Below are 15,368 nucleotides of genomic sequence, written 5' to 3' on the forward strand. Positions count from 1 at the left end.
CGAAAGAGAATAAACTAGCCTTCTAAATAAGATCACAGCAATTGAGAGTAATCCCTAGAAACCAAGGGAACTTGCTAGATAGACTATGGTTGAGAAGACTGGGGTGCCGTTCAGATGATCACAAAACACACACACCATAGACACAAATGATGCTTGCAAAAGAGCGAACAAGATATAGATAAGTTTGTCACCAAGGAATTACTCATACACAATATCACATACCACTCCCAGGGAAACCACATCGACATAACCAACACAAATATGTGACCAAAAGCTTCATGATATGTATACAATCAAGCACTATGATCCCCATGTCAGGTAGTAAAAACAAAAGAAGCTACGAATCCTACCCCTGACAACCTAATCGTGGCCATCAACAAAAGAAGCTTCAAATCGTATCCCCGACAAGCTAATTGTGACTATCAAAAAACCAAATAACAATTAGACCATAACACCTTGACAACACAGGAACATGATGACAAAGACTCACTAAAAGATGACATCACCCACAATTCTCCGTAGTGCGTTTATAAATTAGGTGATAATTGTGCATTGTGGATGGATTAAAGTTAATAATTATCAAGGAGTGAATTCTTTTATTAGGTGGTAAACCTTGAAAAAATAAATGGAGGTTCTTTGATTATCCATAAAAAATTATTAAGTTCAGTACGATGCATTAAACATACCCTAGACTTCAAACCCAAGTGGTCTCTAAATGCAAAAATGATTTTGTCAACTTAGGATGTGTGGAGCACTTTTTTGCCAGTGCATGTATGAGTGACATCTGGCTGATTTGATTAAAAAATTAAAAAGGTGTATATAGTGCACAAAGCATGTGCAAAGTGCAAAGTGCATGGCTAGCTCCTTTTAATTTATTTTAAAGGTGTATTGAGCATGAATGCGTGTGGAAAAGGTGATTAGCAATGTTCATTTTAAGAATCAGATATGTGTTTGGATATCTAGAAAAAAAAAGTGATAATAATTAAAACTTGGAGGGTGTGTGAATGCATCCTAATTTGAAAGGCACAGTAGAAAATATTGATGGACAATCACATTAGCAACAAGACCATAAGATCAACAAAAAAAAATCGGTGAAATAAGAGTGTAAGCAAAAATTTGTGATTTTTTTTTTTGGCTTAATTGGTTAAAGAGATGTGTATATGTATTTTTGTGGTTTTTTGTTTATTTTTTCTATTTTTGGTTTCGTTTTTATTTGTTTGTTTGTTTTTTTTAAAGTTGTCCTTCTTTGTTTTTCCTTGTTTCAATTTTAAAAAAAGGATTTAAGTTGTCCTTCTTTGGTTTTTCAATTTTAAAAAAGGATTTATTGGTGTTGGATATTTGCGGTGGTTTTTCTCTCTTTTTCTTTCTTGGAAAGATGCTGTTATGTTTATGTTGATTGGATTGGTTCTTGGTTTTTTTGTTCTTTTAGAATTTCTATTGTTGTTTTTTTTGTTTTTAAATAAATCGGGTTTTTAGTTTTTTTTTTAATTCTACTTTTATTTTCTTTTCTAAATTTTTATTTTCAAAATTCATAGTTTTTTTAAGGCTTATGTATTTAATAAAATTTTAAAAATGGATATGTGAATTATGGGATTTAATGGCAACCACCCAAGCTGACCAATCGTGAACACGGTCATCACAGCACAGATAAAACGACATGCATGTCCTTACGCATGAATGGCACAGCAACAAACCATGCACACAAACCACAAAATGGTGAATCCCGTATGTGAAGGGGTAGCAATTCCACAAGCCAAAACTGCGAACAAGTACATGCTATGCTAGCATAGGAACATGGTCATCTAGCACGTCTAAGAGGGATGCAAGCATTTACAATATGTTTCTGCAAGAAAGGGAGCTTGTCAAAGGAATATGGGAGCAAAGGGGGGTGGGAAAGGGGGCTTAGGAGGGGATGTAGGAAAGGGGAGGTGGGAGGTGGCTACCGAGTGGGTGGAGGAGAAGGGGGGGCGGGGAGAGAAAGAGGAGAAGGAGTGAGAAGAGGAGCACGCGGTGGAGGAGAGCTAGAGGATGTGGAGGGGGCGGCCAAAGGGAGCGGTAATGAGGAGTGGGCAAAGGAAGGTGGGGAGACAGTAAAGTGGTGGCAAAGGAAGGTGTGGGGGCAGAACGGCTCCAGGACTGGCAACTAGGCGCCGTAGCAAGCAATCGGGCCGGCACGGAGGAAGGGGAGGGAGGAGGAAAAGAAAGGAGGAAGAAGGGGGCTTAGGAGGGGGTGTTGAAAAGGGGGGTGGGAGGTGTAACTGAGCGGGTGGAGGAGGGAGGGGGTGGGGAGGGAGAGTAGGAACAAGCAGTGGAGGGCTAGAGCTCCTGGAGGGGATGATCGAAGGGAGTGGGCAAAGAAAGGCAGGGAGGCGGTGAAGTGGCATCGAAGGGAGCAGCGAGGGTGGAAAGGTGCTGGGGCTAGCGGCCAAGCACCCTAATAGGCAATGGGCAGGGTGGCACAAAGGAAGGGAGGGAGGAGGAAAAGGAAGGAGGAAGAAGAGGGAAACCACAAGGAAGGGGAAGAGAGAGAGAGAGAGAGAGAGAGAGAGAGAGAGAGAGAGAGAGAGAGAGAATTGGATTGAATGTATAAAAAGTATTTTTTAAGAAAAAAAGAATAAGAATAAGAAAAGACAGGAGAGAAGAAGATGGGGGAGGAGAGAGAGAGAAAGGGGGGATCCTTTTTGCTTTGCTTAATTAAAGAAATGTGTTTTTTCTTTCTCCATCCCCTCGTGTCGCAAACACACATGTGAGGCGGGGTGATTTTTTTTACATTGATGGAATTGAAAGATCGCACAGGAGCATAAACAAGTGGATGCAATGCGTTGTGGACATGATGACACGGGGCACGAAGTGAAAGTGAGCAATCATGTTAGCATAGGGGGTTCGAAACAAGCCAAATCACAAAAAATTAATTTTGAAAATTTTGTCTATTAGATGACGATGAAAAAAAAGAAAAAGTGGGCAAGACAAAAGGGAGAACAGATTAGATAACTCAAACGAGCATAAAAAAGTGACATTTATATGAAAAAATGACAAAAATCATATATGAAAGCATAATTAGACATTAATAATAAAAAATTTGTTTGCCAAAAATAGAGTGCAAGAACAAAAAAAGTGCAATCTAAAAACTACATAGGGCTATCAAGTCAAAAAATAGTTTTGAATTGGGCACGTTCATGTGGAAAAAACATAAAAAACGTGTAGGAAAAATACCTGAGACCTGTCAAAACTTAATAAACGATCAATTTGTGCACTAGAATGACAAGCTGTAAAAAGAGAAAATATGTGGTCTGATGGGATGATCAGGGATGTAAGGTCAAATAACAATTCCAATGTGAAAAAGATACATTCACATGAAAACACATCTGATTTACATTAAACTTTTCAAAAATTCATAGTAGTCAAATTGTAAGTCAGAACAGAAGGGTGTAAAAGAAAAAAGTATCTAGTTCAAAGGGAAAAATAGGGCTATGATATGATATTGCAACTTTGGTAAACTTTAGATGTGTATACAAAAATCTACAAAAAAAAGAACGTTACAAAAAGGAAAGTAGAAAACCACCGATTAAGGGGTGTGATATGATGGATGGATGGGGAAGGGATGCTATAGAAAAGGAATTTTTGTGTTTGAGATTGGATAGGAGTGTTGTCATGATAATATACAAAACAAATGTGCAAGGATGTGTCCCCGTACTTAAAACCTTAACAGACCAATTTAGAACGACCAACAAGACCTAGGCACTAAGAACTGATCAAACCTTTGCATCCCCGCACTTAAAACATGATAAACACACATAAACACAAGAGACAAGGTTATAAACACTTGGCCCATTCAATAGTTGGCCGTGCTTGAAAGTCCTTGGTATGTGAGCATGCTTGTCATCACTCAAGGGGTCGATGTCAACTACAAAAGGCATCATAGCTCATCACAACATTGAACAACATGGTAGGGACCATGCAGTAGCATCCAAGAGCTACTAGTATGAATGAAGATCTCAAGTGTGTTGCCAATGAAGCACAGAGCTCTCAAGCTCACCAATCACTTAGATCGAGGATAATAGAGCAGTCAATTACTCCATATACTCAAATCACTCGAAGAGGGGTGATAGGAACCCATATCTTACATCCACTTGAGAAATTGACAAGTGGAAGTGCAAAGAGGGATTATGCCAACGTGCACAATTGATAGTGCATCAATGTATTTCATGCTATGTGGCATAGGTGCGAGAAAGAAGGCCAAGGAGCCTTGTAGTGCCATGTGCAAAATAGAGTGACTTGTCCTATTGTGGGTGTAGAGGCTCATCCCATATGTAGAGGGAGACAAGAACATACATCATCACCAGTTATCATAATGTCCCTTAAATCTCACCTCCCTGTTAGTGAAAACAAAAGGTTTGTTACATTCTACCTCTCTCTATCTTATACTCTATTGATAGATGTAAAAGGGCAACCTAATCCCTCATGCCCTATTGATGTATGCCTTGTGTGCAACTAATGGTGTAATCATGTATCTTACCCTATGCCATGCACATAACAAATTGTTATTTGTGTATTGAGAGGCCCAACCCATGCATACAACACTCCATTCACAGAGCTTAACTATCATTGGTTGAAGGAAAAAAATACTTATCACTCACCCCACCCTCTATCTCATGCTTTGTTGATAGATACATGAAGGAAATGCTGACTCACATCCCCATCTTGTTACGATGAAATCTTACATCACTTTCAATAAAGACGAGCTTCAACTTGGCGATGATGTCGAGCATCTGATGATGAAGAAGCGTACCCAAGGAGGTAGTTGATGAAGTAGAAACCTAGATTGGATGAAGATCTTATGTCTGCTCTGGGAGTTGAATCAATGGGACATAATGTGTCAAAGGAGATGCCTTTGGAGCTGTACCCTCTGGAAGGATCATCAAGAGGTTCAATTGATCTAGACTGTAGGATGTCACCACCTTTTCCACAGCTAGCTTCCTGCCCAAGGGTGCTTGTTACCTTTTCTTGGAGTGAGACTTGTTATGACAATGAATTCCTTTCTTTTTTCTCTCATAACAATTTATTATTTCTTCTTCTTCTTCTTCTTCTTCTTCTTCTGAGGGTGTTTCCACTTGTTCTCGAAGAGAAGGTTGGCATGGCAGGGAGACTAAAGTTTTTTTTTATAATAGAATTTTTTGTGTGCTTTTTTTTTCATAGATAATAATACCAGTGTTTAGATCCATCCACACCACATCTGTTGGATTGGAAGGAAAGGGAGCAATACAAGGACAAGAGATGGAATAAAGGGGATAGAAGAAATCATCCACTTTGTCAATAGAGTATAAATAATGATGGCTATTAGAAGCAACACGAGAAGACTTAAGGAGAGATCCCAAAGGGGAATAGAAGTGATCTATTGTGATTGTTAAGATCCTTAGGGAGGGAAAAACTTCCTCAAGCAATAGCTATTTGTCAAGGAGACATCATTAGAGGCATATCCAACTTGTATCTATATAGAGCCGTTAGGATTGATTGCAAGTACCTTATAAGAGCCCATCCAACATTGTTGGAGCTCTCTAGGAACTTGTCAAAGTGCAAATTCTATGCTAGTACACACCTTCCTTGAATGCTTTGTGCTCGATGAAGCTATCATGGTAGGAGCCTATGTAACTTCCATACACTACAAGGCCATTTGTCAGATCTCGTCCAAATATTCCAAGTGTAGGAGACGATGCAACAAGGACTCTACATCTTCTAATTATTTTGTGTTAGCCACTAAAAAAGAAATCAGTTCCAAATCAATAGGAAAAATAGCTTTTGTGCCATGGATCAGATGAAAAGGTGTCTGCCTTACTTGTTGTGGCATTATGAGAGGTTTTGTATACCTAAAGGGCTTCTGTAAGTCGATCATCCCAATCATGGAAATGCATGGTAATTGTCCTTGCTAAAATCAAATAAAGGATGTAATTGGTGACTTTGACTTAGACGCTGGCTCTCTAGGATACTAGGGTGTGGATTTGCGATGGTGGATCTTGTAGATCTTTGTCAGCTCTTCCATGATCTTGCTTAGAAAGTAAGTGCCACAATCACTTACCAGCTCCAAGGGACTACCAAAGTGGGTGATAATATTCTCATATGGGGATAGAGTCACATTATTGCTATCATCTCACTTGAGAGCTTTGGCTTCACACCACTTCGTCACATGGTCTATACAGACCGATATATATTTGTTCTACTTTCTTCTCGTTGGAGAGTTGATTGGGCCCACAAAATCAATGCCCCATTTCTCAAATGGCTTCAAGAAAAGAATTGGCTACAATGGCATTGCATTGGTTTTGGTGGGCTTCCCTATTCATTGATAAGCATCACAATGCTTATAATAATCATAGACATCTTTATGGAGGGTTAGCTCTATCACCAATATCCCATGAGTAAAAATTTCCTAGCTATTGTTGTTCTCACAAAGTTTCCACCACATGGCTCATCATGGCATGCCTTCAGGAAGGATGATTCCAATCTCATCTCTTGCTATACATATTTTCAATACTTTATCTTTGTCTTTCTTTTAAAGAGCATTGCCTAGCAAGGTATCAGGGGCTAATTCTAATAGAAGCTCTTTTTCCCTTGACTAGATATGCGAAGGGGATATTGCTATGTAGAGGTTGGAAATGCTTGCATACCATAGGGTCACAGTCTCTACTAAAAATAGAGCTGCATTAGAAAGGTTTGGAGCATCTAGTGCATCTTCTTCACTCTAAGTGATTTGCAAGACATGATCTACCAGGACATGGAAATGACCAAATTTAGTGACCACTTCAAAACCAAAAACCTGGAGTAGAAGGAGACATCTCATCATTCAACCTTTCACATCGACCTTGTTCATTGTGATGCACATAACACTTGAAATGCATTGATAGAAGGTAATGATGAAACTTATCCAAGAACAAAAGCTCTATCACTATATAGTTCCTCTCTCTATTAGTGACTTTTTGGCTCGCATAATAAATGGTTTAGTCTAAGTTCAAGGAGACTTTCAAACATAGAACAAGACCTAGCCCTTTAATTGATGCATTAGTATGCACAGGAAATTCCTTTGTCTAGTTAGGAGGTTGCAAGATAGATATTTGATTAAGCACTACTTCAGGGTGTCAAAAGCTTCTTTGTAATCATATGTTCAAACAAACTCTGTATCTTTCATGAGGAGATTATGCCAGGGGGTTGCCTTAGTTGGAAAGTGGGCAATGAATCACCTATAGGAGCCCCTCAATTACTTAGTTGGTGTGGTTAGGGCTACAATATTTTTAATCTTTGCAAGATATGTTGCTATTCCTTATGCAAAAAGGATGTTTTCTAATTACCAAGGAGACTCCAAAGATACATTTGTTAAGGTTGAGGGAGATTCCATACTCTTGGCATTACTCAAAGAATTAGTCCAAGTGTCCCCAATGCTGGAAAAGTACATTGAAGATATAGAAACCATTTAGATATACCTCAATAAAATCATGTAGATGGTTTTGAAATGTCACTATCATGAATTATTGAAAAGTAACATGGGTGTTATAGAGTCTAAACGGCACCACCTTGTAGACATAGGTACCCATTCTATTGTGAAGGTTGTTTTGGACTGGTCTTCTTCTATGATTCACGCCTGATTGTATCCACTAAAACCATCCAGCAAGGTACATAGCTTATATCTTACCACTATGTCTAATAGTTGGTCATAGTGAAGGGGATAGGAAAATGGTATTTCTTCGTTTTGAAATTCAACTTATGGAAATACATACAAATTTGGAGCATTGCATTCGTCTTGGATACAACCACAATGGGCAAAACCCATTCACTATTGGCCACTCAGTGGATGGATTCAGCCTCTAAGAGCTTCAATAACTTTGTCTTAGCTAGGTCCAAATAGTTGGGATTCATGTATCTCTAACCCTATCATACATTCTTGGCATTAGGCTCTAGATCAATGCGATGCTAACTGTCACTAAATTGATTGCTTATTATGCATTCTCTATTTAATAAATTTATGTCAATAAATTAATGACTCACTTTTCTTTAAGTGTTGATGATGATCTAGCATGGCCATGAGACCATTTAGAGACCAATATTCCTAGTGCATCACTTAATGGGGTGATCAGAGCACTATGACAGGGATATCTGGTACAGGCAGTACAAGTTATAAAGGGGGAAAGAAGTGTCTAGCAAGTGTAAGAGTGTATACAAGAATCAATGAGTTACACATAAATGAAGATGGATTAAGTTCTAAGAAGAGGAAGTGCATTAGCATCGTGTATATGTATTTATGTGTGCATCCAAGGACGCTTGGGAACGTTTAGTTGTGTGTAATGAGAATTGCATTCATTTGGGGTCATCCTCTCCCTTACAAGTCAAGGTTTAAGGTTTTTTCTTTCATTAAGAAAGACGAGAGAGATGATTCTCTCACTAAGAAAGACAAGAGACGTGATCATCTGGAAGTGAGGAGAGAAGTGATTTTCTCTTTCTAAGGTCTAAAATGACACAAGCTTTTGTGTGGAAGTCAATCTTAAGGTTGAGGCCCAAGGCAATTCAATGAACTCTCCTTAAGGTGGTTGCATGGACCACAAGTTAAGAGTACAGTTTGAGAAGCTGTTCTTTTTAAAAAAGACATAGTGAATCCATTTTTAAAATATCTCGTGATAGAAAGACGATATCTAAAAATGGGCCATGAGGGTTATTAGAAACAACGAGATCTATAACTTTCGTGTTGGATGTTTTTTCATCTGAGCAACACACAGAGAGATATCTCGAAATTGGTGCTGTAGAGTAGGTCCTAGAAAAACCATATCTTGCATGAAGATCAACTCAAGTCTCTCTTCAACAAAAGAAGCTCTTGAAAGCCTATAAAAGAGGAGGCTCTCCTTGGGTGTGAGGGAGGTGGAAGGAAGCATCACTTTGCATGCATCCAAGAGAAGAAGAGAAGGTGCAACTACTGCGGAAGCTCTACTGAAATCAAGTTCTAGGAGGAGAAGGGAAGGTGGAAGTGCTACGGAAGCTCTGCTAAAATCAAGTGCTACTAAAGCTCTGCTGAAATCAAGTGCTATGGAAGCTCTGATGAAATCAAGTTCCAAGAGGAGCAGAGAAGGTGCAAGTGCTGCAGAAGCTCTGCGCTGAAACCAAGTTCCAAGAGGAGAAGCGAAGGTACAAGTGCTGTGGAAGCTTTATTGAAATCAAGCGCCAAGAGGAGAGCCCTACACATATTGTGTAGGAGAGAAGGAGACTCAAGAAGGATCAAAAGGTGCAAAATTCCAAGTTGTGCAAGTGTTAGCTGGTTGTATACCGTGCAAGGAACCGTGATCTTGTTTCCAAGATCTACAAGTAAGAACTGGTTTATGTGTAATGGAGGAGCTTGCTCCTTGTCAATAATATAACTCCACAAGGGGGGGACTAGCCCATCTTCCAGTCCCTAGTGTGTTGTCAATTTCTCTATATATATGTCTCTCTCTACATCTTTCTTTTATCTCATCAGTTCTCTCTCTGCGCCAGCATAATATTCACCATATATATTTTTAAGTATATAAGAAAGTTGAGCATGTATCTCAGATCTTATAACACTAACACACTGTGGGATCAATCCCCTCTAAGTCTTTGTAAGGCCAAGCAAACACATCCAAATTCTCTTTCAACAGGTTATGAAGGGCCAATGGCTCCTCTTCTAAAAGACCATTGCCCACTTTGAGATATATTTTTGTACCATCTACATCAATAAAAGTCAACTACTTTTCACCTTCTACCTCTTTGATGAAGGTTCCATGGATTGCTTCTGGATAGAGGCATGACTCCTTCAAGGGAGTAGCTCCTCCCTCTGCGGCTCCGCCTGAACCATCTTTCTCTGTATTTGATTACAAGTCTTCTAATCCTTGTGGATGCTGAAATGGTATGAGAGTTGTCTTTGATTTAGGTTGTGGAATACTCACTTCTTAACTTGAGGACCCATCTTTTGAGGATGCATCTAGGAATGTAACTTGTAGGTTAGGTTTTTTAGGTTTTTTGTTGTGGCTGTTGAGGGGTTAGTGTCTGTTGGCATGGTTCATCATCATTATCCCTTTTGAAAACTAATGGTAAAGGGTGACAATAACCATTGGTAAAGAAGATTCTTGTTTGTCCACTTTATGTACATCCTCTACAAATGTCACAGACCAATGACGACTCTGAAAGGGACCATTGTCATTCTCTCTAATAATAGAGGCTCTTTATCATCTAAAACCTCAGTAATGTCCTCTTGGATATCCTCTTTGAATGGAAGGGATTCTTGCTCTTCATTGCTTTCATTATCTTCATCTTTGCTTTCATTATATTCCTCTTCAGGCTCTATCACTACTTTTGTACAGCTCTATAAGAGAAGAACATGCTATCTATGTCAACTTCTCCTTCTATCTTTGGCTCTGCTACTGTGGCCATGTAATAGGGAGAACAATACATCTGTGCTTTTATCTCATTGTTAGAGGTGATTTTAAAAATCATTCCTAGTTGAGATAGAAGCTATTCACCCAACCATCAACAATGACTTTGCCTCTTTTAGGAGATGGTTACAATGCCCACTACTAGGGAATGTGCTTCATGTTTCTTTGGAAAAATCTGCTTTCACAACATCTTTTTCTACTGATGTTCCATCTGTTGCTTTGTTGGAAGAGTCAAATGAGACTTATATGGAGGTGGGTCCATGTCCTATATGCAAACCATAGAGCTTGACCACCACTTTGTCAGGTTCCCTATCTAAGGTTAGGGTTCCTTTGAACTAGTTTACATCCTTGGTTGTGCTTCAAAAAGCCATGGTTTTCCTAGCAATAGCGAGTAAGAGGTTTCATAATAATTTGGCTTTACCACTATGTAAGTCAACCAATGAATTTCTTCCTGAAAAACCATGATCTTGATGTAAGGAAGGAATCATCAAGGCTTGATTCTACTTTGATTCACCAATCTGATAAGCCACTATGTTGGTTGCATGCCTTACACACTGTGTTTAGTGAAGAGCCTCCATTTATCAATGCACCTGCAATGAAGCACCCTTCTATTGAGATGATAGTCTCTAAAGGGCTAAGGCCTAGAAAGGTACTGACCGGGTCTACTTCTTTCATAAGCTCTAGGGCCTTATTGGTTTTGGTAGTAGCTACAGAGTTGGTAATCCTTAGGTCACATCTTCGTGTGAGAATGCTTTTGAACCTCTTTTTGCAACTAGAAGATAATATCAATAGTTGTTGAAATATCAAATTGGGACAAAAAGTTTCTACATCTTTGACCAAGTCATACTCTTTGATGGGGTTTACTAGCTTCTCCAACCAACTAGGGAATGGGACAATGCCCACTTTGATTTTTCCTCTTTCTTCAATCAATGGTTGCATCATGACAACTTTTATTATTGGAGATACATCCACCTCTTCCATCACTTGGATCTCTAGTCCATCATCCTCCTGAATTATCCCTATAGACTTCTATAGCACTTCAGTGCTTTGTATTGTACTATCATGTATAATGTTGCTTTATGGCTCTATTGAGAGCTTGAACTTGACATATTTTGTAGGTGGAACATTTTCTTTTGGAACCACAGGTTCTATTTTCTTGGCTTGTGTTATTGTGGCTACTTCTAATTCTACCAAGTTGAAGGTACATTCTTGATTCTTATGTTGGTTGTCTATGGTATTAGCCTCCTTGACAAAGGCTAGAGAATTGGGATAGTCTTTAGCAATGTGGCATTCACCTTTGCATCGACTACTATAGAGGGGCTTGTAATCCATGGATCTTCTAGGGTTTGGGCAATTTGGGGAGATATGACATTTCTCTTTGCATCGATAGCATTCCACTTCCAAACTCTAATTTTCTTCCTTTATAACTTTGGGAGGAAAATTTCCTTGGACCAAAATTAGGACCAAACTCTCTAGGATTTGGACAAATGTCTTGGATTTTCATCCTTCATTCTAATATATTGAACCTTGCTTCTTCATCTTTCTTCCTTCTATCATACATCTCCTTTAGAGAGTAGATGTCCTTTGTGTCATTCTTTGTTAGCCGATAAGAACAAAAAGTTCTAAGGATGGTGGGATTTCGACTACATTCAGTGGCTGAATGTTCAGCTTTGTGACACTTTCCACACCAAGTGTTTGACCACATGACAACTCTTATTGCTCCTATAATTATATTGTAATCGCATCCATCATTGCCTTAATGTTTGCAACTGATTTGGACAAGTAATCCTTCAAATTTTCTCATCTTAGAGCACTTGCAGTAGGGTGTTGGAGAGTCTGTGTAATCATCACATAAACTAGTTGGGTTGATGAAGAGGGTCCTCTATTCTAATTCTAGTTCTCATAGCTCCTGTTAGGACATTTAGCTGTTGATTCCAATTGGTAGGGTTCCATTGTTGTTGTTGATTTGTCATTGGGGGAACTATTCCATGCCATTGCTATTGTGGTTGAACCATCATTTAAGGCACTATTTGTGGCCATTGTGGATTTACTGCATTGTACTAAGGCAATGTATGCATCTAAAGGTAGGGGTAGGGAATAGTCCTTGGGACTGCATTTGGTAGATACACCATTCCTAGCATTGGAAAAGATAAGATTCTGCTTCTAGAGGTCATAGACAATCTTGCTTCAAATTCATCGTATAGTCTTGCACCTTTCACTACAATTTGTAGATTAGCTAGTCTTCTCAATTCTACAAACTTTTGAGCCTTTAGTTGTAGGCCTATAAGAAAAAATCCCTTCTGGATGACTTTATCCAAGTTATGGTTGATCAATATGCTCAATATGGATTCCATTTCAAATACATATGCTTCCATCCATTCTCTAGAGGACTAACTTAAATTCATGAACTCCTCCTGCATCCACTCTTCAAAGCCTTCATGCTTGAATTTGGTAAGAAATGACATCTTCAATTTGTTCCATGTATTGAAAGTTCTTGTTGCTTGTCTCTCATAGCACTATAACACCATGCCTTTGAAAGTGGTGGGAATATTACCAACCAATGCTCTAGGGTTCTGGCATTGCTAGCCACATGGGCTACCATTAACTCGGCTACATGAAGATCAGGGTCTTCATTGTACTCTCGACACAACTATATTCATTGGCATGTCATCAACATTTCCAAGATGAATCTAGCTAGAAAGGGAACTTTGATTCACCATTAGGACTTCTGTAAAGAGTGCCATACAAGCATCAAAGGAGGCTTTTGCTAATAACTTGTTCTCAGCTTTGATGTTTTCATTCTCTCTTCTCACATACCTGTAGATTCATTCTATTTCTTGCCCTTTATCGCATCATTCATCAGGGAGTTGGCTCCACCCAGTTTGGTTGTGCTCATAAAAGGGAAACAAAAGGGCTTTAGTCTTTGGAAGACTCTCTTGCCAATATTTATTCTACTTCATTTTTTTTACAATGTCCGAATTTAGCTTTCATACCATTGCAAAGGGCTATATTCTATTATGAAGGTATCAAAGTTCATTATTCTGAAGATTTCCATAGTGCCATTGTTTTGGTAGTACCAAATTCTAAGGGTTTCAATTGCATTGATTGTGAAGGACATTGTGTCCACTAGCTTCTAGTGGGTTGCCGATTGGACAAACACAAGCTTGTCAATACACTTAGTGTCCCACATGTCTTGTTGTTGTGTGTCCATGAACAAGTCCTAGCTCTTTTCCTTCTTATTTCTATGTATCTCCACTAACTATGACTCTCCTAAAGCTTCTTCATGATCTCTCACTTAATAATGTTTGGAAACTTCTCAACGCAAGCTAAATATTCCATTGACGTTCATTCTCTTTGTTTCAACTTCTTCAATTGTAGGGAGATAGTTGGCTAGAATGATACAACTCTTTGTAGCTTCGGAAGGTAGTGGATTTAGTTTGTGTCATGTAGATAGATTACATTAAGATGGTGATATGTTTCAACCACACTGCAGAATGAATGTCTTGTAAAAAGTGGCTTTCATAACAAAATTTTCCAACTCTTCAAGGGTAGCAAGAATCCTACACTCTTTCATTGCTTTTCTTTCTCTTCAACAATGCCACTGGTTCCATTTTCAGCCTCTGTTGGGTGCTTGTTTTGATGGTAGTTTTCCCTAGCTCTATGTACCAAAACATGGAACTCTCTAGAAAACACCATAAAAACATGGAAAATACTATAAGAAAATCTAGCTTGTCACACCAACAAGCTTGTTCTTCATGCTTCAAGAAACCACGAGAAGAAAAAGAACACCAAAAGCTTGAATTTTCTACATAGAATGAATCTCCCATGGATTTATCACAATAAATCTTCAATGTAGCTTTATTATTATATAACCATGACCAAGAAAACATAAAAATCTACTCCATATTGAATGAAATTGATCATATAAACTTCATTATTCATTATCTATAGTCTTCTTCCTATCAATCTCTCACAATCTCTCATAGATACAATGTTTTCCATAAAACATGACTATCTTTTCTCAATCTCTCTCTCTCAGACATGCTCTCAATCGCTCGTACATCATAATCCTCATCTAGTACAATAGAATAATACACAATGACCCTCTCTTCATTGTCAATACACCTCTAAGAGGTATGCATGATATGAAGAGGCACCAAAGACACTATGGTGCCCCTTCAAAGCTCACCAATGTCATTCTCACTTCAGTCTTCCCTTCAAGTCTTTGACAACTATATCTTCCTTCAAGATATCTATTTTTGAGCTTATCTTCATCCCTTTTTAAGGATAGAAAATATCCCCAAGCTAAACATCCATACACTAAATTCTTTGTGATTGATTGTATATGTAATACATCTGACATACTCTTTGTCTAGCCATCATGCAAGGATAAGGAAACCTAGATTTTATAAGTCTTACATCTCTCCAAACCATTCAACATGACTGGTCATATGATTAGATGCACCTAAATCGACATACCATATATCAGCATGTATCCTCTTTCTTATAACATTCATTATATGCTACATAACAAATATATGCTCATTTTTTTTGTTTGTCATGAAGATGATGCATATTTTTCTTGTTGCAATTTAACACTTCGGATATCATCCTTCTTAGCATAGCAATGGGTTGCAATATGACCTATTTTGTCACAATAATGGTAAATGTCATCCACCTCTTCCTCTAGATCTTCCCTTGTCTCTAAAGTTTCCATGGCCTCCTAAAACCTACATTTCATCAAATTGCTAATTTAACATGTTTTGCTAGTTATCACCAGCACATCCCATACCATAGCCTCTTGAAGAGGATCTACCACATCCCCTTCCTGAACTTGAGTAAAATGCTTGGATCTATTCATCATTTCTTTTAGATGACTCACCCTGCATATTGATCTCTTCGGTAATCATAAGAGAGACCAACTCATCAAAATCTGAAAATGACTTA

The sequence above is a fragment of the Lygodium microphyllum genome, chromosome 18 (genome assembly GCF_053477565.2).
Source record: "Lygodium microphyllum isolate KBCC chromosome 18, Lygodium_microphyllum_v1.1.10, whole genome shotgun sequence".
Classification (NCBI taxonomy): Eukaryota; Viridiplantae; Streptophyta; class Polypodiopsida; order Schizaeales; family Lygodiaceae; genus Lygodium; species Lygodium microphyllum.